Source organism: Rattus norvegicus, chromosome 10 (assembly GCF_021556685.1).
Source record: "Rattus norvegicus strain SHRSP/BbbUtx chromosome 10, alternate assembly SHRSP_T2T, whole genome shotgun sequence".
In the NCBI taxonomy this organism is placed as follows: domain Eukaryota; kingdom Metazoa; phylum Chordata; class Mammalia; order Rodentia; family Muridae; genus Rattus; species Rattus norvegicus.
In genome coordinates this window covers 20,688,455-20,700,012 of record NC_141543.1, presented here as the reverse complement: position 1 = coordinate 20,700,012, position 11,558 = coordinate 20,688,455, and the positions used below count along the sequence as shown (strand labels likewise).

Below are 11,558 nucleotides of genomic sequence, written 5' to 3'. Positions count from 1 at the left end.
TCCAGCTGGACTAACTCTTAAGGTTAAGGGAGGGGCACTGGTGTATAATGTCCCTGTCATGTAAACAGGTAATAAGGTGGTCTTTCCATACAGGGGTGAGGTAGGTAGGTTCCACTTTTTTGACCAGGAAGTAGCTTTGCCCTAAAGGAGTCTAAGCGAGGCCAGCCTCGCTTTTCTTTAGTAATTTAAATCTTTTTTTTTCTTTTTTTTCCGGAGCTGGGGACCGAACCCAGGGCCTTGTGCTTGCAAGGCAAGCGCTCTACCACTGAGCTAAATCCCCAACCCCAGTAATTTAAATCTTAAGGAGAAAATTGTGTTGTTTCTCTTTCCTAGAGAAATGGGGAACGGAGTTTGAGAAACGGCCACTGAGTCCATCCTCAGCAGCCTCTAAACTTTCTAATATTTGCCTAGCTGCCTAACGCCATGCACGGAGGTCCCTGACAGTCCTCAGGCTCCACCCACCCAAGGCCAGCCCTGTCCCTGAGTTGTCTTTGGACATGGCTTAACGTCCTCTGGAGGATAGAGTCTCCTGGTTCTCAGCCAAATGGGGTCCCTGGTTTTTGATTCCTGCTTACACAACTTCTCACTAACCAGCTTTGTCTCCCTGTTGCCAGCAGCCAGGAGGGTCCTTAACTGTCCTTGTCCTTGTCTCCCACCCCCATTCTCTGAGCTTCTTATCATGCACCCGAGAAGGCACTTTCTCTTCTGTCTCGTCTGAGCCGGGCCATGAGCTTGGCGTCCCACGTTGAAAGTGCTGCGCTTTAGAATGGGACCAAAACCCACAGCCTTGCCACACAGCCTCTCCTTGGCAGGCCGGGCTAGAGTGGGTTTTCTAGGTAACATGATGTCATCGGGGCGGAGTCTCCAGGGAATCCTAAATTCCAGGCCCCTCCCCATATTCATTAGGTATTCCTATCTGGAGAAGATAATGGATTAGGATGTCCACAAGACTCTTTCTTTACTTGGTGCATTTGTTTTTGTCCTAACTTGAAGTCCTGGAGGGATTTTGTCCCCAAGTACATTTTCTGAAGGGCTGAGTGAGTGAAAAACAAAAACAAACAACAACAAAAACCGTACCAAAAACTTGTTGCTAAACCTGACAACGTGAATTTAATCCCAGGCTCCATGCAGTGGAAGGAGAGAACTGGCTCCCAAAAAGCTGTCCTCTGATCTCCATAAGCACGTAGTGGTATGTGTGAACACACACACACACACACACACACACACACACACACACACACAGCATGTGGGTGTTCATATGCGCTCAAACAGAAGCTCAAGGGCAATTGGTTTGAAGACCCCCCTCACTCCCTGAGCAGGCGGCCGTTAGCCCTCAGCAGTGGCCACAGGACAAGATGGAGGAGGAAAGGCAAAGAAAGCCATGGCAGGGACGTTGATTTAGAAATAGAGAAACCCCCCCACCCCCAAAGCCCTCAAGTGCCTGTGTGTCTTGAGCAAAGCATAGAAACCTGGAAAATATTTTGCTTCATGAAAGAAATTAATCGTTTCCAACCCGCTCTTCTCCCCTTCATTGCCCGGCAAATTTGATCCGACGCCATATGCAGAGAAATAGAGGGAAAGCCAGGCATGATGGTGCACATCTGTAATCTCAGCACTCAAGAGCCTGAGACAGGAAGAGTCTCAGAAAGGGGAGGGCTGGGGCCATAGGGCTGGCTCGATTGGTGAAGCTCTTGCTGTGTTCCCATGAGGACCAGAGTTAGACGTCCAGCGCCTACAGAAGGAAGCTGACCATGGCCGTGAGTACACTTGTAACCCCAGCGATGGGGAAGTGGACATGGGAAGATCTCTGGGGCTCAGTGGCCAACCAGTCTAACTTAAATGGTGACCTACAGACTAACGAGAGACACCATCTCAAAGGAGGTAGACGGTGTTCAGAAGAATGACATGTGGCTTTCACCGACATGCGTGCATAAATAGCTATGCCTCTCCCCAACATAAATACACACACACACGCACACACACTCGCACTTAAACAACTAACTAAATAGCACTTAAATAACAACTAGAATTACAAGTCTGCCGGCCTTGAGCATGCCCAGTCTGTTCTCTGATGGGGTTAGATGAATGGGGTCTGAGAGCACAGCTTCCAACCACAGCCACGGGGAACAGGATACACGTGGAGTCAAGCTATCCGGCAAGAGCTGGTGGCTCAGAGGCAAGGAAGGCAACCTGTGAGGATCCCGGGTCCTACAGTGCAGAGGTGTGGTTAGTGTTACTGTTCCGGTGCGCATTGATTAAGTACACCCTGCGGGGCCAGTTTGCCACTCAGGGTTTCTTTCTCCTGATCCAGAATGTGTGGCAGTAGACCATGCCGGGAAACTTGGTAAGGTCGAGTGGGTTCAGAAACCCCAGCACCCACCTGAGGATGGTAGGTGTTTCACCTACTCCCCAACAGATTCCCGGCCTGGAACACGTGGCCACAACTGTCTCATAAAGAACATGACCACTGGTCACATGACACATGCTAGTTCTCCATGCTAATGAGGAATCTAGATGGGCTCTGAGGGTTTAGCCAATAAGCTCCCCTTCCCAAACATCCCTTCCTGCAAAAGGTAAATCTCTGGTCCACCTCAAAGAAGTGGTGTGTACCTATTCAACTTGGTGAACGAGAAGTAAACAGTTTGGAACCAAGGACTGCCTTTCTCATTAAGAACTGTAGAACTAGGGGCTGGGGATTTAGCTCAGTGGTAGAGCGCTTGCCTAGCAAGGGCAAGGCCCTGGGTTCGGTCCCCAGCTCTGAAAAAAAGAACCAAAAAAAAAAAAAAAAAGAACTGTAGAACTAGAGTTTTAAAAAGGTTACTCATTGTCAGAGTCCAAATGTGCAGGGCCGGACGTGCCTGAGGGAGAGCCAGAGATAGGACTTGCCGAACCAGCTACCAGCCCCAAGGATGTCACCCCCCTGAGTGAGATGAACCACCCTACCTGCGCTGCCGAGCTGCTAGAGAGCACGTACTCCTTGCTGATGTAATTTCGCGCCGAAAGTAACTGTGCACCATTTGAATTGACCAATCATGTGTAACCGCGAGAATGCCCCTAACCTCCCCTATATAAACCCCCGAGTTTGGAAGCTCGGGGTCGATTCCTCTGTCTCCTGTGTGAGATACGTATCGACCCGGGATCCCGCTAATAGCAAACACAACACACACGCACTCACATGGTCGCACACATGCACACACGCACACACACACACACACACACACACACACACACACACACACACACACACTCAAACAGAGCAATTGGACCAGAGTTTAGAAAACCTGGAGTTTAGAGGGCCCCCTCTGAGCTGGTAGCATTGGCCCTCAGCAGTGACCCATAGGAGGAGATAGGGAATGGCAGACAGGTGTCCATGTGGCAGAGAGGGTGCTTCAGAGAAAAGGAAGCCCAAAGCATCCGAAAAAGCAGACTCAGGTTCTGGCCAGCATCTGGAAGAGACAGGAAAAAAAAAGTTGTTTCTGACCTGGGACTCAGAAAGGTAGGCTGACCCAGCCACAGCTCCTGGGTGCTCAGCTCATACAGACTGCGCTGGGAGCAGGAGCAAGAGGGTGGGGCAGGAGTTCTGGGAAGGGCAGGTACAGAATCTCATTAAAGAAAAAATTGTTCCTCTTTTTTTTTTTCCGGAGCTGGGGACTGAACCCAGGGCCTTGCGCTTGCTAGGCAAGCGCACTACCTCTGAGCTAAATCCCCAACCCCGCTCCTAACTCTTTATCATGGCTTCGGGTGAGCCCACCTTCCTAGGAGTAGCCCCTTGGTCAGCCCAACTGACCAAGGTCTCTACTCAGGCCAGAGACTCCATTCTTTTTTTCCAGAAGGAGTTTTTCTTAACAGACCTTGCTGCTATATTAATGGTGATTGACCAAACATTAGGATGGGTCTGGATTTTCTCGACCAGGGCTAACTGTTTAGTGGACAGTTGTGCGGAAGAGCATTCCAAGGTGTCTGTGAGTTGTCCTGGAACTCTGACAGGCGGGACCCAAAGGGTCTGATCTGTGGCCATTTCCCGGGGGAGGGGGGCAGGAGAAAATAGGAGAGAGGAAGGGAGTGGAGAGGAGAAGAGGGGAGGGGAGGGAAGAGGAGGGAAGAGGAGAGGAGGGAAGAGGAGAGGAAGAGGTTCTTGAGGACCAACCTCAGATAAGCTCTGTCCTTGGATACCTTTGGTTTTGAAACTGTGGGTCTGCATATCACCGCTCCATGATGAATGGGACCTGCTGAACACAGTAGGTCAGACATGGCTGGCACGCGGTGCTTCGGCTCAGCACTTGACTGCAGATTTCACCCCTATTATTGGGGATGGACCTCGGACGTCACGCGTGCCGGTCAGGTGTTCTGCTACCGAAATTCCTCCCCCAGCAGCCAATCCAGCACTTGCCATTTCTGGAGAGTGGAGATAAGTGTCTGCAGACCGAGGGTCTCCTCTGTCACCTAGAACAGGAGATGCCTGTGTCTTCATTTGTCAAGGCTCTAAACAGCAGTGAATGACCCGACAGGGTCAGGAGCTGGGGACAGGAGTGGAACGCACACCGAAGTCATGCTTTTTTGTCACTATGGAGGCTAGCTGACATGTCTGTAGGGACTTTGTTTCTCTACGGGCTGGAGACCATACTGCCCATCAAAGCACCTCCCCGTGTGATCCAGGCTTGCAGACACAGATCAGCAAGGGAGGAGAGAACTCGGGGAGAGGTTTGTGGTACAGCCCTGTTGGGTTGTATCCTTGGCCTCTTAACCAGCACTGTTCCGTGTGTGTGGCGATTCCCTACTAATGGCAGGAAGGGAGAGCCCCTGAACATGAGAAATCAAAGGCTGCGCTCAGCAGAGTTTGGGATGGGAGGATGTGAGGGACGTGTGGAATGGGATGAAAGAAAGTGCAGCGAAGTGCAGGAGGCACAGGTTGGAGGATGAGGTACCAGCAAGGAGGATGCTGTACCAGCAAGACCTTCATCCTCTGTCTTTGATCTCAGCGGGGCCGTTTCTCTGAAGAGGCCCAGGGGACTTCCTGCCTCTTCTGTAGAGCAGCTACTGGCTGCTGCTGCTGCTGCATGGTGTGTGTGTGTGTGTGTGTGTGTGTAACTCTAGTATTCATTGGTGCATGTGTGTGAGCACACACATGGGTGTGTGCATGTGTGTGTGTGCGTGTGTGTGTTTGTGTGTGTGTGTATGTGTGTGTGTGTGTGTGTGTGTGTGTGTGTGTGTGTGTGTGAAGGGTTATGTGCACATGACTGCTGTGCCCATGATGGCCAGAAGAGGGCGCTAGATCTCCCTGGAGCTGAGTGATGGGTGATTAGGAGCCAGCTGATGTGGGTGCTGGAACTTGAACTCCCATCCTTTGCAAGAACAATACACGCTCCTAACTACGGAACCATGTTTCCAGCCCCTGTTTTTGTTTTTTGGTTTTTGTTTCTAAATTTGGATTCTGAGGATCCAACTCAGGTTCTCATGTTTGCTCAAGCACTCCATGGGCCATCCCCTCAGTCCATGTATTCCCTGCATCAAGTGAACAACATCTGGCATTTGATACAGTGACCCCTGCACAGCCCCTTTGGTCCCAGAGCATCACCGTCAACCCAACAGAAACTCTCAGGTACAGGGTTTTATGTGGACCCATGAGTGTGTGTCTTGCTTGGTACAGGCCTAGGGGCCTAGCTGCTGAGTCACAGGCCTAGGGGCCTAGCTGCTGAGTCACAGGCCTAGGGGCCTAGCTGCTGAGTCACGTGGCAATTCTGCACTTGTTTAGTTTTCAGCATTTCTTGTCCCTCTTCTCTGTGAGTCTGGTGACCTGCTGCTTCTCAGAGTTAAAAGCGTCCTGCACCTGCTTGGCATGTGAAAGGACATGGCTTCCATCCCCAGCTGAGCAAAGAACAGGAAAGGAAAGACAGACAGACAAACCCACAACAAGGACAACAACACGGCCCTATGACATATGAGCAGTACCTAAGCCCACGGGGAAGATCTTGGGGGCAGGTCCTTTGGTAAGACTTGATGCTTATGCAAGGTATCAGGAGGTTGGCACTGAAGCATCTTAAGATGACCTCGAGGTTAGAGCCCACGAGTGCCATCATCGCTTCTCATGCCTGTAGGCATCCGGGAGCTTGCCTGTGAGCTGGAAGGGTGGTCTGTACCCACAGCAACCCTGCCTTCTCACCAGACTCACATTCCTGGGACCCTCTGCTGCCAGGAACAGGAATGGAAGGTTCCATTCTTTTCTCTGTTCCATGGCTTCAGAACAACAAACAGGCAGCACAGATCCGTACCAGTGGTTCACAGGCTGCATCGTCTCCAAGGACAGCAGAGTGGACACCAAGGCTCTCCCACAGCGCGGGGGTGGGGTGGGTAACCTTCGAAACACATTATGAGCTAGGTAGCTCAGGACCGCTGTTTGGGATTGCCACAAAGTTAATAATCCGTGTGTGGATGCTGTCGTAAAAGACCGCAAATAGAAGATCTGGTTCTTCCTTTCTGGGGGCCAGAGTCAGGTACCCGGCAGGGCCTAATCCATCCAATGAATGCTCCCTGCCACGTCACTTCCGCCCGTGCGGCTCCACAGCGTGCTACCCCTTTGTTCGGGTTTCATTTCCATCGCTGTGGTAAGATATCCTGACGGAAAGCAACTGTGAGGGCGAAGGCTTTATTCAGCTCACTGTTGCAAGTACAGCCACCATTGCATGGAAGTCACAACTGGAGCTTAGAGTGTCACATCCACGGTCAAGAGGAGAGAGAGACTGCGGATGTACCCACGCTGCTGTTTGCTCTGATTACTGCTCCCATTCAGGAGAGTAATACCATTTCAATGAACTATCAAGATAACCCCCCTACCGGCCAACTTGATCTAGACCAGTAGTTCTTAATCTGTGGAGCTCAATCCCTTAGGGGGAGCATAGCAGAAATCCTGTATATCAGATATTTTCGTTACAATTCATAACAGTAGCAAAATTACAGTTATGAAGTAGCAGTGAAATAGATAAATGGTTGGGGGTCGTGACAACGTGAAGAACTGAATTAAAGGGTATCAGCATTAGGAAGGTTGAGAACCATTGAACCAGATAATTCCACAACCGAAACCACCACCTCCCCCTCCCCTCCCCTCCTCCCTCCTCTCCCTCACCCTCCCCCCCTCCTTTTTCCCAAGACAGGGTTTCTGTATGTAGCCCTGGCTGTCCTGAGTGTTGGGACTAAAGGCATGCCACTACCACCCAGCTTGAAGCTTTCTTCCAAGGTGACTCTAAGGTTGGGTGAGCTCGACAGTTAAAGACACCTAGCACATCCCTCTAGGCTATGACACTGTATGCCGCACTGCCCCGTGCTGCTCCACTCCTTGGGACACAACATCACACCCTCTAATTGACAGCTCTTGGTGGCTCTCTTCTGCCTCTGCCTCCTGTGGCAGCTTCGGGTACCCTTGTTTTGTGGCTGCATCATCCCAGTCCACTCCTGTCACCACACGTCTTCCTTGGGATCTGCCTTCCCCCGTGTCTCCTATGTGGACAAGAGTCTCTTATTTTTGCTGCTTTCTTCTGTTGTTCTCTCTGAGATAGAGTAGCCTTTGTAGCTCAGGCTGGGCCTTGAACTCGTGGCAAACCTCCTGCCTCAACCTCTTGAGTTCTGAATATTATAGGCATTTCTGGCTTGTTTAGTTTTGTTCTTCACTTGTTTGTTCTGTTTCTGTTTGTCGTCTGTTTGTCTGTTTGTTTTGTTTTTGAGATAGGGTCTTACCAAGTAGCCTTGGCTAGCCTTGAATTCAGAGAGCTCTACCTGCCTCTGGCTCCCCAGTGCTGGGAGTAAAGTCGTGGGCCAGGACACCCAACTTTGTTTATTGGGTTTTAGACTGGGTCTCGAGTAGCCAAAGCTGGTCATGACCTCTTGCCTTTACCTCCCCAGTGCTGAGATCAGAAGTGAGAGCCACCATACCAAGCTAAGTAAGGATATCTGTACTTGGATGGAGGGCCAACTTAGGTCAGAAGGCCTCAAATTAACCTGATCAGATCACACCTATAAGATACATTCTTCCCCCTCTGACACTGGGGTGGTTGTGAATTTGGAGAAGCCATTCAATTGCTACACTGATCGCAGCCTCAGTCGCTAGGAGCAGGGGACTCTGGATTCTAGTTACTATGGGCCCAGAGTGAGCAGCCGTCCACTGTCCCCCTCCTACTGGGCTTCCGCAGCCTGGTTCCCCAGGACCCCAGGAGTCTCTGCCTGGTCATGGGGTTGCCAACTCAGCACCTCTGTGGCAGAGCAGGAAGCCCTCCCTCCCCGGAGGGAAACCGCAGGCTTTATATTTATTCAATCCCAGCCGTTCTGTGGTTTTTGGAGATGGCCTTTAAGATTTGTTTTTTGATTTTTATCTCAAAGAGGATGCTGAGAAGCATGGGTCTGGCTCCAGGAAAAACAAGCATGAAGAAGAGAGGAATTAAGTTTGGATCACGTTCAGCAGGGAGTGGCCTGGCTGGCTGGCCTGCAGGGTACTGGGGTCTCTGAGGAGGAGCCTCAGGCTGCCCCAGGGAGTAAGGCCATCGGCCTCTTCACTGAAGGCTCAGGCCCAGCATTTCTGGCAGGAGACATGGACAGCTCTTGTTTTCTACCACGTGGTGTGGCTACCGAGGCTAAGGCCTCTTTCCTAAGTCCCATCCAAGCCATTTTCCCTATCTCCTCAGCTCGAAGCCCCGGGTAGGTGAATGATGGCGTTAGTCCTGACTGGAGATCAGGTCTGGCCCACAGGGTCATGGATTTGTGGTGATCCTGCTTAAGCGCCATAGACTGCCTAGAAGAGGAAGGGCAAGTCATTACCATGTTTGTGGGCTCCTTCCCGTGTCATGTCCAGATGGCATCTGGCAAGAGTGGAGCAATTCTCCACTGTGGCCTTGCAGATGGCCTTGGTGTACCCATCCCCAGTGTAGACAATGCCTTTGTGACCCCCAACTCAGTTACTTGTCTTCTCCAGACAGCAGGCTAATGCTGCACTTAAAGTAAAACAGCATTGACCGTGGTCGATTTCCTGAAGGCACACCTCAGAGAGTAAGGCCTTGCTGAGGGACTGTGTGTGTGTGTGTGTGTGTGTGTGTGTGTGTGAATTCTTTTTTTTTTTTTTTTCTCGGAGCTGGGGCCGAACCCAGGGCCTTGTGCTTGCTAGGCAAGTGCTCTACCACTGAGCTAAATCCCCAACCCCATGTGTGTGAATTCTTAAAGGAAAAGTAACACTGCCAACCTTTGTTTTGCTGCTCCTGGTATCTGGTCTAAGTCCTTATGCTGGATGCTGGGAGCTGATGCTGGGTGCTGGGTGCTGATGCTGGATGCTGGGTGCTGATGCTGATGCTGGGTGCTGGGTGCTGGGTGCTGATGCTGGATGCTGGGTGCTGATGCTGATGCTGGGTGCTAATGCTGGATGCTGGGTGCTAGGACCTGATGCTTATGCTGGGAGCTGGTGTTAATGCTAGATGCTGGTGCTAGATGTGGCATGCTGAGTACTGCTAAAGCTCAGGGGCTCACAGCTTCAGTGAGCATACCTTGCTCTCCATCTCCTGGGCTCTAGAATGGGATGTTAAGGAGCAGGAAAGGGCAGGGTTGTGTTATTGTCCTGTACTCTGCTCTATGAACAGTGGGAATATGGAAGCCACACTGGAAACCTGGCTCCCTTCAATACAATCTCAGCCCATGGTCCAGTTTCTTTATCTGGGGATCGGGGCACTAAGATTGCCAAACTCCCGGGAGCAAGGCTTTCTGTGTAAAGACAGAGGAGATGGCTGCTATGTGCTGGGGTGCATCTGGGTGCGTACATGCATGTAGGTGGACATGTGCACCTGTGTGCATGCATGCTGCAGAGTGAAAATTCTGGTAGTCACGGTAAGGTGATGTCCTGTGGCAGCTTGGCACTTGCTTCTGCACCTGCCATTGGGAGGTAGGGCTCTGAGGCCATTCTTCTGCCCCTGCTGAGGCCCTTGGGGGAGCATGAGGTTCTTCTGGCTGTTTAGACAATTCCGCTAGGCTTTCTTGGTACTGTTTCTACCAAGTGGGTTGCTGGTAGTTCTCCCGGGATGGCGCCAGCCTGCAGATACTGCTCAAGGTACTGTAGGTCAGCATTGTGGTCTGCGGAGCCTGTGGTTGGTGAGGTTTCAACCCGGCCTTCAGCGCACCCCGATGTACTTTGCACACAGATGTGCAGTGGCGACACAGTCTTTTCCTTCGGAGTTTCCTGTCTGGCTGTCTCTTCAGCATCCTCTGGGCTCTCTCTCCCGAAGCCCCTCTCTTTTCTTTCCTTTCTGGAGGCCTCCTGCGCATCCTCATTAGCATTTGAAAGAGTGTCATTTGCATTTAACAAGCAGAGGTGGCTTCCAGCCTGGGTGGATTTGGGAAGAGCTCCTAGACCTGCTCCACGTCCTCTGGACTGAAAGAGATGGCAGTCAGTGTCTAGCTTCCAGTAAGCAGGACTTAGGACCTGGGCAGGCTCGACTCACAGACCCCATTTGTGTTAGCACCCTCCTAGGACTTAGGCTTTGTGTTCGTCTGTGTTACATTTTTAGGGCTCCCCCACTAGAATACTGTGAACTGGAAGCTTAAAGCACAGTCTGGCTGCACGTGCTGGGCATCTTGGCTGTTGGGAGGCTGGGGCAGGCTAGCCTGCTGTCCTGAGATGAACATGTTTGTGTCTTTCTGTGATGGCAGAATTTATCGAATAACAACGAGTTCACTCGGCAGTTTCGATGTCTGCGATTTGCCATGTAACCTCACCTACCTGCATAATCCAGGCCAGGATAATTCGGGTGCTTTAATTCCCATCTTAGTTGGAATAGTGGGGTCCACTAGCACTGCCGCTCATCTCACACAACACATAGTAAACGCATCTGTGTATCTGAAGTTAAAGAGGCTGCTGCAGTCCTTGAGGAGCACACCGGGTATCAGATGGTGTGGGCCATACCACCTCAGTATCACTTTCAAGCGTCCTGACGCAGATCTGTGTGCATGTATGCTGAAGACTGAAAACTCTGGAACTTACGGTGTTAGCCAGTGTCCTGCTTCCCACCCTGTTCTTGGCTTGGTGTGTCTGACAAGTCCTTGGGTTTCTGTGTTGTGATTTTTTAATGCACCATCTGCCCCTACAGTCTCAATCCATCTTGATAAACCTAGAAGGTGGCTTCTTTTCTGTTCCTTAGTCCGCCAGTCTGTGCTGGAGGCTGGTGCCTGACAGTTTTGGGGTCCACCTAGGAATCACAATCACCTTTCTTCCTCAAAATGGAGTAAAGGGCTGGGGAGAAAGCTCATGGGTAGAAACACTTGCCACAGAGCCTGAAGACCTGAGTTCAATCTCTAGGACCAACATGGTGGAAGGAGAGAACCATCTCCTGCAAGTCCCCTCACCGGCCCATGCAAGTCCCCTCACTGGCCCATGCGCACTATATATATATATATTACCCGCACATTCAAATGCACTCACACACAAGTAAAGAAGCATAATTCATTTTTTATTTTTTATTTTTATGTATGTATGTATGTATGTATGTATGTATGTATGTATGTATGTATGTATGTATGTATTTTCCCGGAGCTGG

At 50.9% G+C, this 11,558-nt stretch overlaps 1 long non-coding RNA gene across 1 annotated transcript; it reads right to left on the bottom strand.

Moving 5' to 3' along the window:
* Nucleotides 1-1,069: 1,069 nt before the first annotated feature.
* On the bottom strand, nucleotides 1,070-6,542 carry LOC148002789 (uncharacterized). The gene is made up of 3 exons (XR_015632372.1): nucleotides 6,270-6,542; nucleotides 4,148-4,443; nucleotides 1,070-3,446 (listed from the first exon to the last, which is right to left on the bottom strand). It is a non-coding gene; the product is annotated as an uncharacterized LOC148002789 (long non-coding RNA).
* Nucleotides 6,543-11,558: the final 5,016 nt, after the last annotated feature.